Raw genomic sequence first — 16,438 nt, forward strand, 5'->3', positions numbered from 1 at the left:
AAGGGGATCTTACTAGGTGGTTCACCGGGAACAATGTGGCTCAGAGGAACTGCACCACACTGCAGGAAGATTCAACAGAAAAGACTTCACGCAAGTCCTCAGATACATAGTTTTTCTGGGCACTCAGACTGCCAGGATGTGCCCAGGACCGGGTGAGGTCTTCCTACCAGCGTTAAAGGCTGACAGCTGACCCCAACACACTCTCGCCTTCTCCTCAAATGTGCCAGATAACATCCTGTTCCAAATTCAGGTCTTCTCATAAAATAGAAACTTCGCATTTTTCTATTCTCTATTTTCTGCTCCTCTCATCTTCCATTACATGGCCCCTAAAGTTTCATGGGGTGTATGAAATTAACTAAAATTAACTAAAGCCAATTAAATAAACAACACAATGTTAAACTCACAAAATTAAAAGCAAACTTCCTGCTGGGACAATCTGGCAAAGTAACCTTATTTCTTTACATCAGGACGAGCACCTCACTTAAACTGTGTGTGGCAGAGAAAAAGAATTAAAAGATATATTAACACTAGCATTAATTTAAAACTGGATTAATACTTTAATATTTTTCCCTGTCCAAGAATGTTATCTAAAGGTTATTTTCTTGATTTGTATGCATTACAGGCTTTAAAGGAAACAAATTTTACTTCTGAAATTCTGGAGAAAAAGTATTTTCACTCAAACAAGCTACTCAAAGATAGTCTCCAGAGTTGGGCAGGGTAGTTCATGTCTGTAATCCCAGCACTCTGGGAGGCTGAGGCAGGAAGATTCCAAGTTCCAGTTCAGCCTATGCAATTTGAGACCCCCTCAAAAGCTAAAAAAGGCTGTAACTCAATGTAAAGGATGTAACTCAATGCAAAGGCCCTAGGTTCAATCCTAGTAACAAAAAAAGAAAGAAAAGAGGGAGAGATTATCTAGAAAACAAGTTTCCTCGTATTATATTGTATCTAGAAAGCTCGTTCCACTGTATTTGTGGCAACAGATACAGACATAGCCTTTTGTTCTTTTCATTATCAGGATGTTCAAATCCTTCTTAGCATTGAGAGATTCTAACAAAATTGATTTCTTCTACTTAAAAAATCCATTTAACCCACCCAAATCGGCAGGTTTTAAAATTCGTTAAAATTGAGAATTGTGTGGGCCTGTGGTTGACAAACCAAGATTCATACTGGCAAAAACTGTCAGAGTAGGTCAGGGTATAACTCTCAACCTAAAGTCATAGCAACACAGACCAGGGCAGGATCTCTCAGGGACATGTGTTTTGTTTTGGTTTTTTTGGATACCGGGGATCGAACTCAGGTCCTTGCACTTGCACAGCAGGCGGCGAAACTACTGAGCTAAATCCCTGGCCCTCTCAGGGACATGTGGAATGGCAGAAAATCCACCGGCTCTCTGCAGGATAGTATTCATCCTCAGCAACACGGTCTGATTCTGAGCTGGGCCTCCACCAACCAGGCCGACTCCAGCATTACAGCAGACTGGGAGGGGAAACTTCTCAGAAGGAAAATTGTGTCCATTAACTTGGATCATTTTGCAAATTAGGTCAAGAGCTCCACGGTGCAATTCAGCGCATCAGTTCAAATGAGGGTGAGAGGAAAGGCAGCAGATTCTTTGAGAGCCTTCAGCGAAGGAGGCCGCACGTCTGCTTCCAGAGAAGCAGGAAAAGGCTAGCAGATGGCAGAGGGAGGCTCTGGCCCCTCCTCTGTTCGCAAGCTCCAGTAGAGAGCTGTCCAACAGAAATACACGGCCAGCCACGTGCCGTTTGAAATTGTCAAGGAGCCACACTACGGAAAGCACAAAGAGATTGCTGGCATTAACTCTCATTTTATATTTCAATCCAATATATCCACAATATTATCATCTCAAGACACATTTAAGTACGGTATAAAGAATTACTAAGGGTTGGTTTTTTTTTGAGATCTTTCTTAAAGGTTCCTTTTACTCGGGCTTTTTAAATTTTCTATTTATTTATTTATTTATTTATTTATTTATTTGGTACCGGGGATCAAACTCGGGTCCTTGCGCTTGCGCAGCAGGCAGCGAAACCACTAAGCTAAATTCCCGGCCCACTCGGGCTCTTTTTAAAACCAGGCTTTTAACATCACAAAGGAGGGCATCACAGTTCGTCCTAGCCACTTTCAGTGGTCAGTGGCCAGTGGCCTTCTTAGTGGACAGCGTAGATCCAATGTAAGCAGACCCTTGCTTTTTAAATACCTAACATGGCTAGGCGTGGAGGCTCACGCCTGTAATCCAAATACTCTGGGAGGTTGAGGCGGGAGCATCCCAAGTTTGAGCCCAGCCTGGGCAATTTAGCAAGACTGTCTCAAAATAAAACAATAAAAATGGTTTGGTATGTAGCTCAGTGGGAAGGCCCGGGGTTCGATTCCTAGTACCGCAAGAGATAAAGGAAAAAGAAAAACCTAACCAGGGTCCCCTCTCATCCCTCAACATCGGGGGGGGGGCGGGGGGGGCCGGAAAAAACCCGACTCTGATAAGCTCACCCAATGGGGACGCAGGCACCACCCCCGGCCCGCCTGGCCACGCCCCTGCGATGACCTCCCCCCCCAACCGGAAGCTCCCGCTAATGAGAACTGACAGATCTTCATTCTTCTCAGGGTGGGGAGGAGAAAACTAAAACCGAGCCGTCACCAAACGGCGCAGGGACCGGAAACCAACGGCCACCCACCGCCCCGCGCAAAGCCAGGAAGGAATCGCCCGAAACGGACGGCCGGCGCACCGGCGGGGACCTCCCGCCCCCAGGCCCGCAGCCTTAATCCGGGCCGCCGCTTCCACCAGCACACACATAGATCACGAAAAAAAAAAAAATGTTTAAGTGCAATCACCAAGAAGGGGACCGCTCACCCACGCGCGCGCGGACGGGATCGCGCTCCCGGGAGGGAGGGGGCCCCGTGCGTCCCCGCCGCCCCGGCCCGCGCTCCGGCCCCTCGGCCCCTCCCCGCCCCCAGCCGGCGTCCGCGAGCCGCCGAGCGCGAGCACGAGGCGGGACGTCGGCGGCGCGGGGCCGAGCGGGGCCGGGCGGGGCCGGGCGGGACTCTCCCTCCCTCCCTGGATGCGCCCACCTCCCTACCTGCGGGGCGCGGCGGCGGGGCACGGCGGCCGGACGCGGCGTCGGGGTGGGGCGGCGGGACGCGGAGGCGGCGGCGGGGCCCGGCGCTCGCTCGCAGCTTCGCTCTGCGACCGGCGGCGGCGCCTCAGCTCGGCGGCGTCCGTGGCGGCGCCCCCTGGCGGCGGGAGGCCGTGCGGGCGCCCGGGGCGAGCGGCCATTGGCTGCTGGGCGAGCGTCCGGCCGGGGGCGGCGGCGCCACGTCGGGCCGCGGGGTTGGCCGAAGCGGCAGCGGCGCCTGGCCGCGGGGTGAGCGGGCGGCGGGGCGCTCGCGCAGGAGACGGCTGACCCGGGCCTGTGGGTCCCCGGCGCCACCGCGGCCGGTGGCACGTGTGGACCTCGAACCTCCTCGGGACGCCCTGGATGGCTCGGCCCTTACGGGCGGAAAGCGGGGGCGGCAGCGCGGGGTCCAAAGACGGCCTGGCTCACGCTGGGCGGCAGGCCCTGGCCGCCGCTGCGTCTGTCTGCACTCGCGGTGGCCAGGCTCCCGGGCTCCGTGGGACAGAGGCTCTGCTTCACGGGGTGGGAGTGGGAGCGAGCACCAGCGAGCCCACAGAGACCGAGGAAACAAGGGCAGGGGTGTGACGGTGGTAGGAGGCCCACAGGAAAGGGCGAGAGTCGGGCAAGTCGCTGAGAAGTGGCAGGGGTTCAGGAGTAAATACAGGCGCGGGAGGAGCACTGCAAAAGCCCCGGGCCCTGAGGTGGGTGTCTGGGAAACGGGGACAGTCTGTGTGGCTGGTGTGAGCAGGTGGAGAGGACAAGATCTAAGCGGCAGGGAATGCCTTGTGGAATTTGGAATTCCTTCAGCGTGAGATGGCTGTCACTCGTTGAGGAATCTGAATGAGGGCTCCAAGGTCTGATTGACATTTTTAAAAGTTCTCAGGCTACTGTGCCGAGAGCAGGTTGTAGAAAGGATAAGCAGGGAGATTAACTAGGTGGCTCTTGCGGTGGTCCAGGTGATGTAGATTTAGTAACCAGGTGTTATTACCTGTTCCGGCTGCCCTGACAAGATGCCACAGATTGGTTCCGGGGGCGGAAAGTCACAATCGGTCTCTCCCTTGCTTTACTCCACAGTGAAGCTAGGGCTGCCTTCGCCCTGAGCGCACCTGGCGGCTCAAACTTTGCTATCCTCCTGGCTCAGCCACCTTGTGTGTTGGGTTACAGGCCAGCACCCTCACGCCTGGCCTGGAAGCTGGAACTCTAAGATCAGGTTGCCACGGGATTGGTTTCTAGTGAGGCCTCCTACCTCAGCATGCAGACAGCTGCCTTGTATGTCTTCTTCACCTGGCATTTTCTCTGAATCTCCGATGTCTCTTCCTTTTATAACAACAGTCCCTCTAGATTAGAGCCCCACCCCTGTGACTTCATTTTACCCTAATATTCTCCTAAAGGGCCATGTGTTCAAATATAGTCACATTAGGGGTTAGGGATTCAACATAAGGATTTTGCAGGGCACATTTCAGCCTATAATACCAGATAAGTACTGTGACAGAAAAGTTCAAGGAGAGCTGAGGGGTGAGGAAGGGGTTCTTCATGTGGCCAGAGACCCCATATCTTTCAGGTCCCAGCTCAAAAGGTTTTCTTGGAGAGGCCTCATGGGACAAGGACAGCACATCTAAAGCGTACTCATTAGTTGAGCACCCTGTCCAGCTTCCACAGCACAGCATTACCCGGGAGTGGGGGTAGAATACGATCACTGTGGGCAATGACCTTGCTAGTGGGCCAGGTACCTGTTTATGATCTGCCTCTCTGCTCCACAGAACAGCAGGCCCCGTTTGTTCAGTTCTGTTTTTCCAGCCTGCCAGATAGTCCCTAGGTCCCTTAAGTACTTCCTAACAGGTGTCTCATGGAACCTTGTGTAGGGTCTGAAGGATGAGTAGATCCCCAAGTGGAGGGATGTGTGAAGAAAAAAATGAAGCCAGATGGTGCTGAAAGGCAGGCAGGCTGACTGGATGGAGCACTTCGTGAGTCAGGAGTGAGGCTGCAGTGCAGGCCAGGCCCTGCAGGGTGTTGTGAAGCCATCAGAAGCTGTGTTACTCTTCCAGTACAAGGGAAAACACTGTGGGATTGTGAGTTTCCTATTGCTACTGTAACAAATTTAGTGACCTAAAGCAACACTAATTTCTTACAGCTCTAGAGGTCCCAAGTCTTAAGTGGGTTTCACTGGGCTGAAGCCAAGGTATAAGCAGGGCTGGTCTCTTTGGGATCCTCTAGTAAACACCTGTTTTGTTGCCTTCGGGGCTTCTAGAAGCTGCCTGGGTTTCTTAGGTTATGGCCCCGCCCTGTCTTCTCAGCCAAACAGTGGTTGGTCCGTCCGGCCTTTCTCCAGATGTGTCTCTCAGACCCTGCTTCTAGCATCCTTCTTCCTCACTTGTCTGTCTCACTCTTTCCCTTATTAAAGCCCTTGTGAGTGTGCTGGCCCCACCTGGATAGTCCACGATGGCGTCCCCATCTGCAGATTCCCTTTTACCAGCAGGCTTCTGGGGTTAGGAAGTGGACGTCTTTGGGGACCCATCCCTCTGCCTGCCACAGGGAGCAAAGCCAAGGAGGGCTCTGTGGACAGACCTGCTGTCTGGGGTCCACTTCTCAACTACTTGACAAGATAGCATCAAACATGATGCTGAAAGCATCAGCCTGAGTCCTGCCCTCCCTCAGCTTTCTATTCCAGCAAGAAACTCAGATTCCTGCTTCCCACCGGCTCTGGGCCTCTGTGGTCCTAGGGGTAGCACAGGGTAGGCATCGGAGTCCGTGGGGTACCCAAAGCGACCTCTCTCCGTTCTGTCCACAAGTATTTATTGAGCACTGATGGTGCCAGTAGCTGTTCTGGAGGCTTGAGCTGCATCAGTGTTCAGAATATCGCATTGTCCTTGTGGGGGTCTACATTCCAGCAGAGTAAAGCAGATACTCAGTATAAATAGTCATGCGGTGTGTTAGAGGATGCTGAGTGTTGTGTGTTACTAGAAAAGAAAAGCAGGGGAAAGGGGTTTGAGAGTAGAGAGGGAGGGATGGGGATAGTGCTCGGTGGTAGGGCATTTGTCCAGTATGCACAGTCTTGGATTCAATCCCTAGCACAGTGGGCGGGAGACGGAGACAGGCAGAGAAGCAGAAGTCATCGGTACTTATCAAAGATACTAGGTGGGCATGGTGGTGCATGCCTGTAATCCCAGCACTCTGAGAGGCTGAGGCAGGAGGATTGAAAGTTCAAGCCCAGAATGGACAACTAAGCATCTTAGAGACTATCTCAAAATTTAAAAAAAAAATTTTTTTTAAAGGCTGAGGATGCAGTTCAGTGGGAAGGCCCTGGGTACAAGCCCCAGTAGCAAAACAAAGATGCTGATGTAGCAATCCAGTATGGCTCCTTCTGCATGCTTGTAATCCAAACTACTCAGGGGACTGAGGCGGGCGGGGGAATGGCAAGTTGAAGACCAGTCTGGGCAAGTTAGTGAGACCCTGCCTCAAATATTTTTTTCCTCTCTCTCTTCTTTCTTTTCCTTTCCTTTTCTTTCTTTTCCATTACTGGGCATTGAACCGAGAACCTTCAGCACTGAGTTGTATCCCTCATCTGTTTGTTTGTTTGTTTAAGACAAGGTCTCCATAAATTGCCCACAGTGGTCTCAGACTTGTGATCCATCTGCCTCAGCCTCCCAGAGTGCTGAGATTACAGATGTAAGCCACTATCCCCAGCTTCAAAACAAACAGTTTTTCAAAAGGGGTTGGTGTGCAGTCCAGTAGTAGGGCACTTACCTAGCATGTCCAAGGCTGTGGGTTCATTCCCCAGCTCTTCAGAAAGCTAAAAAGGATTTGGAAAGGCCGTAAGACAGATCTTCCAGACTTACTAATGCAAGTTAGGATGTGGCCACTAGTTGTTCTAGCACATACCTTAAAAAATAGATATACAGGGGCCGGGGATTTAGCTCAGTGGTTCTGCCACCTGCCGCGCAAGCGCAAGGTCCCAAGTTCAATCCCTGGTACCAAAAAAAAAAAAAAAATTGATATGCAAGGCAGAGTTCCTATGGCCTGAACATTTGTACTGTAAGCAAGAGAAAGCAAACAAGGGCTGTCCCTTGCTGTGGGCTTCATTTTCCTTTGCGTGTATTTGTAATTTCAGTCTTCTTGCTCACCTGGAATACTTCACCCTGCTTCATGATGCTGTCCCTGTTCTGGATGTAAGAAGAATCAGAATGTAGGACAATTTCAGGTTGCCTTAGTTTTCCTTTCAGCTGGGCCCCATATTAGGTGTGTTAGTGAAGGAACCCCAGCTTCAAGAACCTGTCTAGAGACTTGAGGGTGATTTCTCCTAGGCCCATGGGGTCTCTGGATTGTGGCTCCCTCCTCAGGCAACATGAGCAGTGGTACTGAATTCAGCATGCACACACAGCATAGCCCTTTGGTCTTTAAAAGTATATTCTTACTTTAAGTTCCCCCCAAGGGAAAAGATGCTTTGTATTGTGATAAATACCGTCCTGTCCCATTCAAGCACCTCAAAACAAATGCTAGGTGAAGGTTTGAGCTATCAGTCACTAACACAGCACTGGGGCAGAGCAGCTTTGGAATCTGGCAAACATGGGCTCCCTTACCGGGCTGGGTGATCCCCAGCAGACATCTTTTAGAGGGTAGTGTGCAGCCTTAATGTGGATAATGATAGTCCTGGCGTGGTGAGGATTTAATAACACCTATAAAGCACCTGGTGCAGACAATGAACAGCAGTTTCCTTTCCCTAATGAATGGAGTCAGTGCTCTGGGGAATTCGGGGTAAGAAGAGATGGTGAGTTGCATTGCCAGTGACCCTGGGAGTGACTACCTTCAAAGAAGCTTCCTCAGGGGCTTCAGGGAAGGGTGGCAGACCTCTCAGGCACACTGATGAGGAAAAGTTATTGAGAGTCACTTTAAAATGAGGTCTAGGAGGGGCTGGGGATTTAGCTCAGTGGTTTTGCCACCTGCTGCGCAAGCGCAAGGACCTGAGTTCAATCCCTGGTACAAAAAAAACAGTAGGAGATAATCCCACAATCTGGGGATCATTATCACCATGTTATCCACTGAAATATATCGACCACAGGCTTGACCTCAAATTACAACCATAAAATGACCTGTTTGCAGCCAAGTACTATATAATGGTGCATGTCTATAATCCCAGCTACTCAGGAGGCTGAGGCAGGAGGACTGCAAGTTTGAGGCCAGCCTAGGCAGTAGTAGAGTATACCTCTAAATTCAGTCAATCCCCAGTAAGAAAAACAGAACAATGATCCCACCCCGAAAAAACTCCACCCATGGGCTGAACGCCTGGACATCAATTTAAACAACTAGGTGACTAAATAACTAGTACTACATAAGTATCTGGTGCAGGCTAGTTCCTAAGCATTGCATAGGAAACAAAGCCCTAGTTATTAAGAAAAATGAGCATATTTGGAGGATAATAGGACAGACTTTGTATTTGACTTGCTGGCATTTTTTCCAGTAATTCTTCAGAACTGTACTGAAGGGTATGCACTGCATGCTTCGAGGGAAGCAGATCTGTTTCTGAAATGAGTTTCTTTGGTTCTCTGCCCAGATTTGATATTAAGGGTAAACCCCACTGTATCAGTTCTCTGCTGGTATTGGGGGAGATGACACATTTAATATGCAGAAAAGAAATTTGATCCCCAGGAGCTCCTGGGAGCAGGGCAACCAGGGAACACAGCAGTGCTCACCCCCCACCCCTCACCACCATCCCCACCCAGGGTCCAATTTTCTACCAACTTCCCTCACCCCAGTTCGGAACACAGGCTCCATTTCCATGTGTTGTGTCTCACACTCAGCGCATATTCCCATCTGGTCCTCCTCAGTTCTGTCTCCTGGAAGTTAATCCTGTGCTGATCTCTGTTGCCTCCAGCCTCTGCAGCTCAAGCCATCTGGAATTGGTCATTCTGGAGTTACGGATGGGATCCAGGCTCCTCCTTTCGTCTGTCCACAAACACGAGCGCCTGCTATATTCAGGGCCCTTTGCTTCATCCCACTGTCTGCCAACTGTGGTTTCTACTCTCAAGAAACTTGAAACTGAATATGGTGTTTGGGGATCCCCCAAGGTACAGACTAGGGAGATGGACTGCAGCATAGGCAGGAGCCAAAAACAGATCACAGGCACCTGACCTGTTGGGATATGGGGCCCAAGCTCTTTCAACACAGGATGATGCCAGGATGTGTAAATGACAGTGTCAAATGGGGAGAGAGGTCCACTGACACTGCAGAGTAAAAGCTACTTATTGCCTCAATTAAAGAAAGCTGCTGTCAAGCTCCTTTCGCTCAACTAATCAACAACATTATGCTGACTTTTTTCTCACACTCCAGGATCATACATTTCATGCAGTCTTTTATATCATTTGGCAGGGAGCCTAAGCTTATTAGGAAATTCTCAGAAGCCATAAATATTAAAAATGCAACAAGTCCTCCCTTGAGGAACCACACAAATGTTTCCAAACACACATCCGAAGCCACTTTTCCCTCCTGAGATGCTGTTATAAAATGCACTTAGCACAAACTGGCCTCTGCTGCTCCAGAGTAATTTACAGCAAAAATTTAAATCAACAGATTTTTAAGGCATTTGCACAAAAAAAGATATACTGATACAGGTGCTGTCCTTTCAATTTGCTACTTCCCTAGTTAATCTCATTCCCATTTTTGGCTTCAACTGTCACCTGAACACTGACAATTCTTTCATTTATTTGTGTGTTGCTTTTTTTTTTTGGTACCAGGGATGGAACTCGGGTCCTTGTGCTTTCGAGGCAAGCAGCTGAACCACTGAGCTAAATCCCTGGCCTTGTGTGTTGCTTTTCTGAGATGGCGTCTTGACCTGTACTCCAGGCTGGCCTCAAACTCCAGTTCTCCAGCCTCAGCCTCCCAAGTACTGGGATCACAAGCATCTCCACCACACCTGTGCTCCGAGCTGCAACACTGTCGCTTTCCACTGGCTACTTCCTCCTCGTGGTTATCTCTGAAGTGTTTCCAAGCACAGATATCCACAGCTTACTGAACTCAGGGGTTCCCCTTCCACAGGTGTCCCGGCCCGCGGGTAAGTCAACGGAGACCCTAGAGGGGGAGTGAGAATGACAAGGGACAAGAGACACGAGAGATGGAGACAAGACAGGTTTCTGATCAAGTCTCGTTTATTGCGGAAGCTGCTACAGCATATATACCATAAGGCTAGAGGGGAGGAGCAAGGGGAGGGTACTGGGGCTACTTCCTTGCTGCCGGGTAGACTTGCTGCAGGCCCAGACATGCCCGTAAAAGGCACTCAAGAGTTCTAGAAGGGGGGCAAGGCCCCCCACAGGTCCTCCCTTTAAAATTATAACTATAGTAGAAAGGCGTCAGGAGAGCCAAGCCTGTGGGGGCTGAGCCTGTCTTGGGTCAGAGCGACATATGTGTCTGTACCGTGCACCTTACCCGTCATCGGTTAACCAGAGAATCAAGGCTCTGGCACCTGTCTTAGGCGGCGCACAAGGGCTCTCTCATTGCATGGCACGCTTGCTCAGTTGTCCATCATTGGCTTGCCAGCCCGCTCACCAGGTGGGGCAAGAACACTTCACCATGGCAAGGACCTAATTGACGGTCTGGCATTCGTTTTGGTCAGCCATTGCCAATCTATGATAGTGGACCTGTATGGGCGCTGTTTTTATTGCCTCTATCTGGGCTCTAAGAAAGGCCATGATTTTGTTGTATATTATGGGCCCCAAAGAAATGAGCAGAAGTAGGCCCAATAAGGGTCCCAGCAAAGGGAGACGATAAGGGAGGAAACCATTGAGGCCAATCCAGAGGGGATTTTGAGCGAATTCTTGTCGTCGTCTGTTTAGATCTTCCTGAAGTTCGCGAATTTTTCCCCTGACGATCCCAGATTTATTGGCATAGAAACAGCAATGTTCTTTTAGGGCTATGCAAATCCCCCCTTGTTCCGCTGTGAGGAGGTCCAGGCCCCTTCTATTTTGAAGGACCACCTCAGCCAAAGAATCAATCTGATCTTGTAAATCTGTAAGAGTGTTGGAGAGAGCTTGAACATCATTAATCAACTGGTTGGATAATTTGGCATAGGAGTGTAATGCCACTCTGAAGCCAGCGGAGCCAGTGGCAAGGGCGCCAGACACCCCTAGCCCCACGAGCAAGGGGACCAGTGAGACGGCCCTTTTATGTCGCCGAGCGATATAGTCAAAGCTGGGCAAGGGCACTGGCTCATCTCCAGGAATGAGGGCGATGTCCGGGAGGACAGTCACCACCACGCACAGCCCAGTCCAATTAGTGGGGAGGGAGGTGAAGGCCAAACTCCCTCCACAGACCTGGGGCAGGGCAAATGGCGGCAGAGCCATTAAGTGTTACAGAGCAGAGAGAGAAATTTTGGACTCCGACAGGTATATCGAAGCTATCGTTGTGGCCCGAACTTAGATAACAAACTGAGGCATTGAACTGTACTGGCTGGACCCTGAAGGGCAGAGAAAAACTGCAATTGTAACTAGAACTGTTGGCATAGTCAGTTTGGTCGACAACTGGCAAGGCGAGGGGCAGGGGTGTGCCAAGGGTCAAGCATAGCCAACAATCCGCAGCAAAGGCTGGGTTGGATGTATTGATCAACTGATAAGTGGGCTCTAAGACACTCAGGGTTTGGACCTCAGGGTCTGGGCCTCGAGGTTTGGGAAGGGCCAGTGGATGATAATTTAGGGAGGGGTACATCTCTTGGATGATAGTCTCGAGCTGTTTTTGTACTCGCTCTTCCCTGAGCTGATCTGAAGGCCCGCCACCATCAGATATATGAATTGGGGCCTGTGGCGGCCAGCAGACATCTTTGCCAGGACTGCCGCTGCAGGAGGCTTGGCCAAATTTAGGATATCCAGTGGGACTGGAAAAGTCCCAGTCACCCCCGACGGAGCCCCTGTAAGTTCTTTGTAGAACGGCAGTTAGATATATTTTTCCATCGGAATGTGCACATTGTTGGACTTCAGTGTAACAGGTAGAATGCATCTCTGTGGCCATGGCACAGCCGGTAGGGCATGGCCCTGGTTTGCCATTGATTGTTCGTATGACTTTAGGCTTAGTGACACAATCCCATTTTTGGTTATATCCTCCCGTTATCGAGGCCTCATAAACCAAGTAGGCAGTCTTGCTGCTGCAATCAGTACTACGGGTGTAACTTGTGGGTACGGGCCCGCCAGAACCCCCGGCACAGTCATAGGGGTTACCATACAGGGCAATGAGCAGTTGTTCCTTGTTAACTGGTTGAAATCTGCTTTCTGCTGTCGGTGCCAGGAGCAGCAACAGGCCATGTAACAGAATCAGGGATGTCATCTTTTTAACCTGTAAGCAAAATTTCGTCCTGCGATGTAAGCAAGGCTGGGCTGTAGATAAGAGAATTAGGCTAACCTGATTAAGCTTTTGAAGATGACCAATGTGGACATATTACAATAACATATTTAGAACTTAACCAATGTAAACATTTTGTAATAACATATTCAGTGCTTAAATATCAAGGATAACCAATGTAATCAATTTATAACATATTTAGACAATATTCATTGTGATGTGTCTCCCATAAGATTATAATATAAAATTTACTAGGGGGTCCCTTTAATGAAATAAGACCAGAATAATCATTTTCTGGGTGGCCACTTCTATATTCATCAAAGGGAGTCCCCATAGTCTCTAATCATTTTGACAAGCAATTAAGAATATATATATCTTTTTATTTTACAACTGTTTATTGCAATTTGATTATTGCATGTAGGTGACAATACACATTACTTTTATAAAATAAATCTCAGTGGCACTTTGATCAATTAGCAACCTGGGAAGGAAGGCATGCCTTTAATTTAATAACATTTATCTGTAAGCCAATTTAACGATAGGCGAATATCTTTTGAAAAGGAAGGAAAAGAAATATTGAGCTCAACTGTACGAACACAAACAACAGACAACAGACAAACATATGAGACAGTTTATAAAATTAGGGTGCACTCAAATATATCTGGCCAAATTGAATTATACTATTCTCTTTATGATTATTAGATTATAATTGTAGGTGCCATTGTTAACTGGTTGAAAATGGACAATATTAGGTCATCAGTGTCATCAATACGCTTATCAACTTGTTTCACTAAGCGTTCTGGAAGCCACCTGGCCGACTTCATTTCCTTGGAGTAAACACACACTGACCCTCGGCCCCAGATGAGTACGGGGTCAGGCCCATGCCATGAGTGGTCCAGGGGGTCTCTCCACATCACAGAGGCAAATTGTTTTTGCGTCTCTGGTTGCCAGAAACGGTTAGCTGCGGATAATCCCTTAGCATCCAAATTTAAAAAGTTAAGAATAAATAGTGCATGTGATATTAGGTTTTTGGGTGACCCCTTGATAGGGTACCATTCCCCCCTTTTTATTTTATCTAATGTAATTTTGAGTGTGAGGTTGGCTCTTTCTATAATGCCTTGTCCTTGTGGATTATATGGGATTCCCGTTATGTGTGTTATATCTAATTGTTTGTAAAACTTCGAGAAGCCAGAGCTGGTATAGCCTGGACCATTGTCTGTTTTAATTTGTTGTGGACATCCAAGTACTGAGAAGGCAACTAGAAGGTGGGCAATTACATGTTTAGTAGCCTCCCCAGATTGTAGGGTGGCAAATATAAATCTACTATATGTATCAATGTTGACATGTATATATTTAAGATTTCCAAATTCAGGGTAATGTGTGACGTCCATTTGCCATAGGGCATTTGGAATTAAGCCACGAGGATTAACTCCCAGATGAGGTGTGGGAAGATGGAGGGTGCACGTAGGACAGGTTTTAACAATTTGTCTAGCTTGTTTCCTAGTAAGTTTATACATGAGGCGAAGCGTGTGGGCACTAAGATGATGTAACTGGTGTGCCTTCTGTGCCTGGTCAATCTGAATGGGGGCATCAATATTTAGTGAGTAGGCAGAAGCCTGAGGTCTTGTGGCCAGGTCTGTTAGTCGATTACCCTCTGTAAGCGGCCCAGGTAGGTTAGAGTGGGCACGAAGATGTCCAATAAAAAAGGGCTTAGATCTTTTTCTAATTACACCTTGTAATTGGATAAAAAGGTTACCTGTCTGGGAAACGTTTTTTAATCTGTCCACATGTTTCTAACAGAGGTACCAATTGGGCAATGTAAGCACTGTCTGTAAAAAGATTAAAGGCCTCTTCAGGGAAGGCCGAAAAAACTGCTGTGACCATATGTAACTCGGTCATTTGGGCGGAGGAACAACTGGTCTGGAATTGGACGGTGTTAGTGTTCCACACATAGGCAGCCATCCCTGTGGAGGAACCATCTGTGAAGATCAACAGGGCCTCAGTTAAGGGAGTAGGCGAGGTGACCTTTGGAAAAATAAAATCATGTCTATTGGCAAAATCAATAAGTTTATCTGGAGGATAATGATTATCTATAAGGCCTGTATAAGAGGTGAGGGCAGTTGGCCAAAAGTCAGTAACTTGCATAAGCCAGTCAATTTGTTCTTTACTGTAAGGTTGGAGGATAATGTCAGGCTCCTTTCCAAAATGGCACTTTTCAAGGTGTTTGCCCCGGGCAATAAGGTCAGAAACGGCCTTATAATAGGGGGTGATGATCCGTTTGGGTGAAATGGGAAGGTGCACCCACATGAGGGGTGCGGTCTGCCAAAAAACAGCAGTGGGGGAAAGCGTGGTCTTGTAGATAATATATTGTGGCGGTAAGCCATAATCCATAAAGGTAACAGTTTGACGAAGAATTGTTTGCTCTACCAAGGTGATGGCCTCGCGACCGGCGGGGGTGAGCTCCCGAGGTGAGGCGGGGTGACTATCCCCTTGTAGGATATCATAAAGGGGCCTTAGTTCTCCTTTAGCTAATTTAAGATAGGGCATAAGCCAATTTATATCTCCAAGCAATTTTTGAAAATCATGAAGAGTTTTTAGGGTATCAAGACGAAGGGTAAGTCTTTGGGGCAAAATGTGGGGTCTGGCCATTTGGAAACCTAAAAAGGTATAAGGGTCCTTTAACTGTACCTTATTGGGGGCAACCTGGAGGCCACGAGCCTCAAGGGCTCGGCGGAGCTCGGCATAACAGGTTAAAACCTCATTGCTATGTTGTCCAGCAAGCAGAATATCATCCATATAGTGTATAACATACATTTGGACCCACGATTTACGTATGGCCTGAATAGCTGAAGCTATAAAGGATTGGCAGAGCATGGGGCTATTTGCTATGTCTTGAGGGAGCACCCGCCATTGGAAGCATTGCATTGGAGCACAGAAATTGGTCGCCAGAAGGCTAAATGCGAAGTGTTTTTGATCAGCAGGGTGTAAGGGAATGGTGAAAAAACAGTCTTTTAAATCAATGACAACCTTATAATATCCAAGGGGGATGGCTACCAGTGAGGGAAGACCGGGTTGTAAAGCTCCCATAAGTACCATGGTCTTATTGACTGCTCTAAGATCTTGTAAGAGTCTCCATTTTCCTGACTTTTTCTTAATGACAAAGATGGGAGTATTCCATGGGGAATTGCTGGGGATGATATGGCCAGCGTGAAGCTGTTCCTGCACCAGCTGCTGCGCCGCTAATAACTTATCTTTGGAAAGGGGCCATTGTTCGACCCATACCGGATCATCTGAGAGCCAGGTGATCTTTTCAGCATGGTCTGCAGGAGTGTCAATGACCCCTATGGAAAATGGCCTAACCCTGCTGGGGGGGGGGGTCGAAGGACCAGCTCAATGGGCTGTATAATACCTGCAGAGTTTTTACCTAGCCCTTTTCCTGGAATGTACCCATTTTTAAACATCTGCATAGTGACGACTTCATTAGGGCTAGAGATAATCATCCCCATTTGTGATAATAGGTCTCTCCCCCATAGATGAATGGGTAACCCTGAGATGATATAAGGTTGAATGGTGCCCTGATTGCCATCTTGGTCTTTCCAGGTCAGATCTTTGGCACTTTGTTTAGGGTTTTGACTCTGACCTATACCCTTGAGGTGGGTGAGGGTGTCTTTTAATGGCCACGCCTGAGGCCAATCTTTTCCTTTGATGATGGTTACATCAGCACCGGTGTCTACCAATCCAGAAAACTGTCTCCCATCTAACCATAAGGTCATGGGAGGCTTCTGGGCTGAGAGTATTTCCGACCAGTAGACATCGGATGAGCCGAATCCCTGGCTGCCTTGACGTTGTTAAGAGCCTTATTAGAGGTAGGGAGAAGGGGAAGGAGCAACAATTGAGCAAATCTTTGGCCTGACTGAATGGTGTTAATGGCTTTGGGGGAAGAAACCATAACTTTAATCTCTCTGGAGTAATCACTATCAATCACCCCAGGGTAGATC

The 16,438-nt window shown here is 48.6% G+C and overlaps 1 protein-coding gene and 2 long non-coding RNA genes across 10 annotated transcripts in view; 1 reads left to right on the top strand and 2 right to left on the bottom strand.

Annotated features, from left to right (window-relative positions):
* The window catches only part of Zc3h7a (zinc finger CCCH-type containing 7A), a 35,726-nt gene extending 32,504 nt beyond the window's left edge, over positions 1 to 3,222 (bottom strand). For 2 of the 4 annotated variants that reach the window (XM_087209135.1, XM_021237255.2), the window contains exon 1: positions 3,087 to 3,222. The gene's annotated coding sequence lies outside the window, so the exon portion shown is untranslated. Of the gene's footprint in view, positions 1 to 1,281; positions 1,783 to 2,860; positions 2,883 to 3,086 lie in introns of those variants that run through there. The other 2 variants (XM_087209133.1, XM_004855866.4) reach the window with 2 other exon arrangements.
* A 160-nt stretch (positions 3,223 to 3,382) lies between these two features.
* Positions 3,383 to 16,438, top strand: part of LOC147828654 (uncharacterized) — a 38,473-nt gene continuing 25,417 nt past the window's right edge. For 3 of the 5 annotated variants that reach the window (XR_015450461.1, XR_015450463.1, XR_015450459.1), the window contains exon 1: positions 8,996 to 10,167. This is a non-coding gene — a long non-coding RNA (uncharacterized LOC147828654). Of the gene's footprint in view, positions 3,824 to 8,991; positions 10,168 to 16,438 lie in introns of those variants that run through there. The other 2 variants (XR_015450462.1, XR_015450458.1) reach the window with 2 other exon arrangements.
* LOC147828655 (uncharacterized) lies at positions 5,948 to 10,161 on the bottom strand. Its single transcript, XR_015450467.1, has 5 exons — positions 10,030 to 10,161; positions 8,868 to 9,010; positions 7,002 to 7,087; positions 6,867 to 6,912; positions 5,948 to 6,079 (listed from the first exon to the last, which is right to left on the bottom strand). It is a non-coding gene; the product is annotated as an uncharacterized LOC147828655 (long non-coding RNA).

This window comes from Heterocephalus glaber, unplaced genomic scaffold (assembly GCF_053883595.1).
Source record: "Heterocephalus glaber isolate CG9 unplaced genomic scaffold, H.glaber_assembly_v1.0 deba00000943, whole genome shotgun sequence".
NCBI lineage: Eukaryota > Metazoa > Chordata > Mammalia > Rodentia > Bathyergidae > Heterocephalus > Heterocephalus glaber.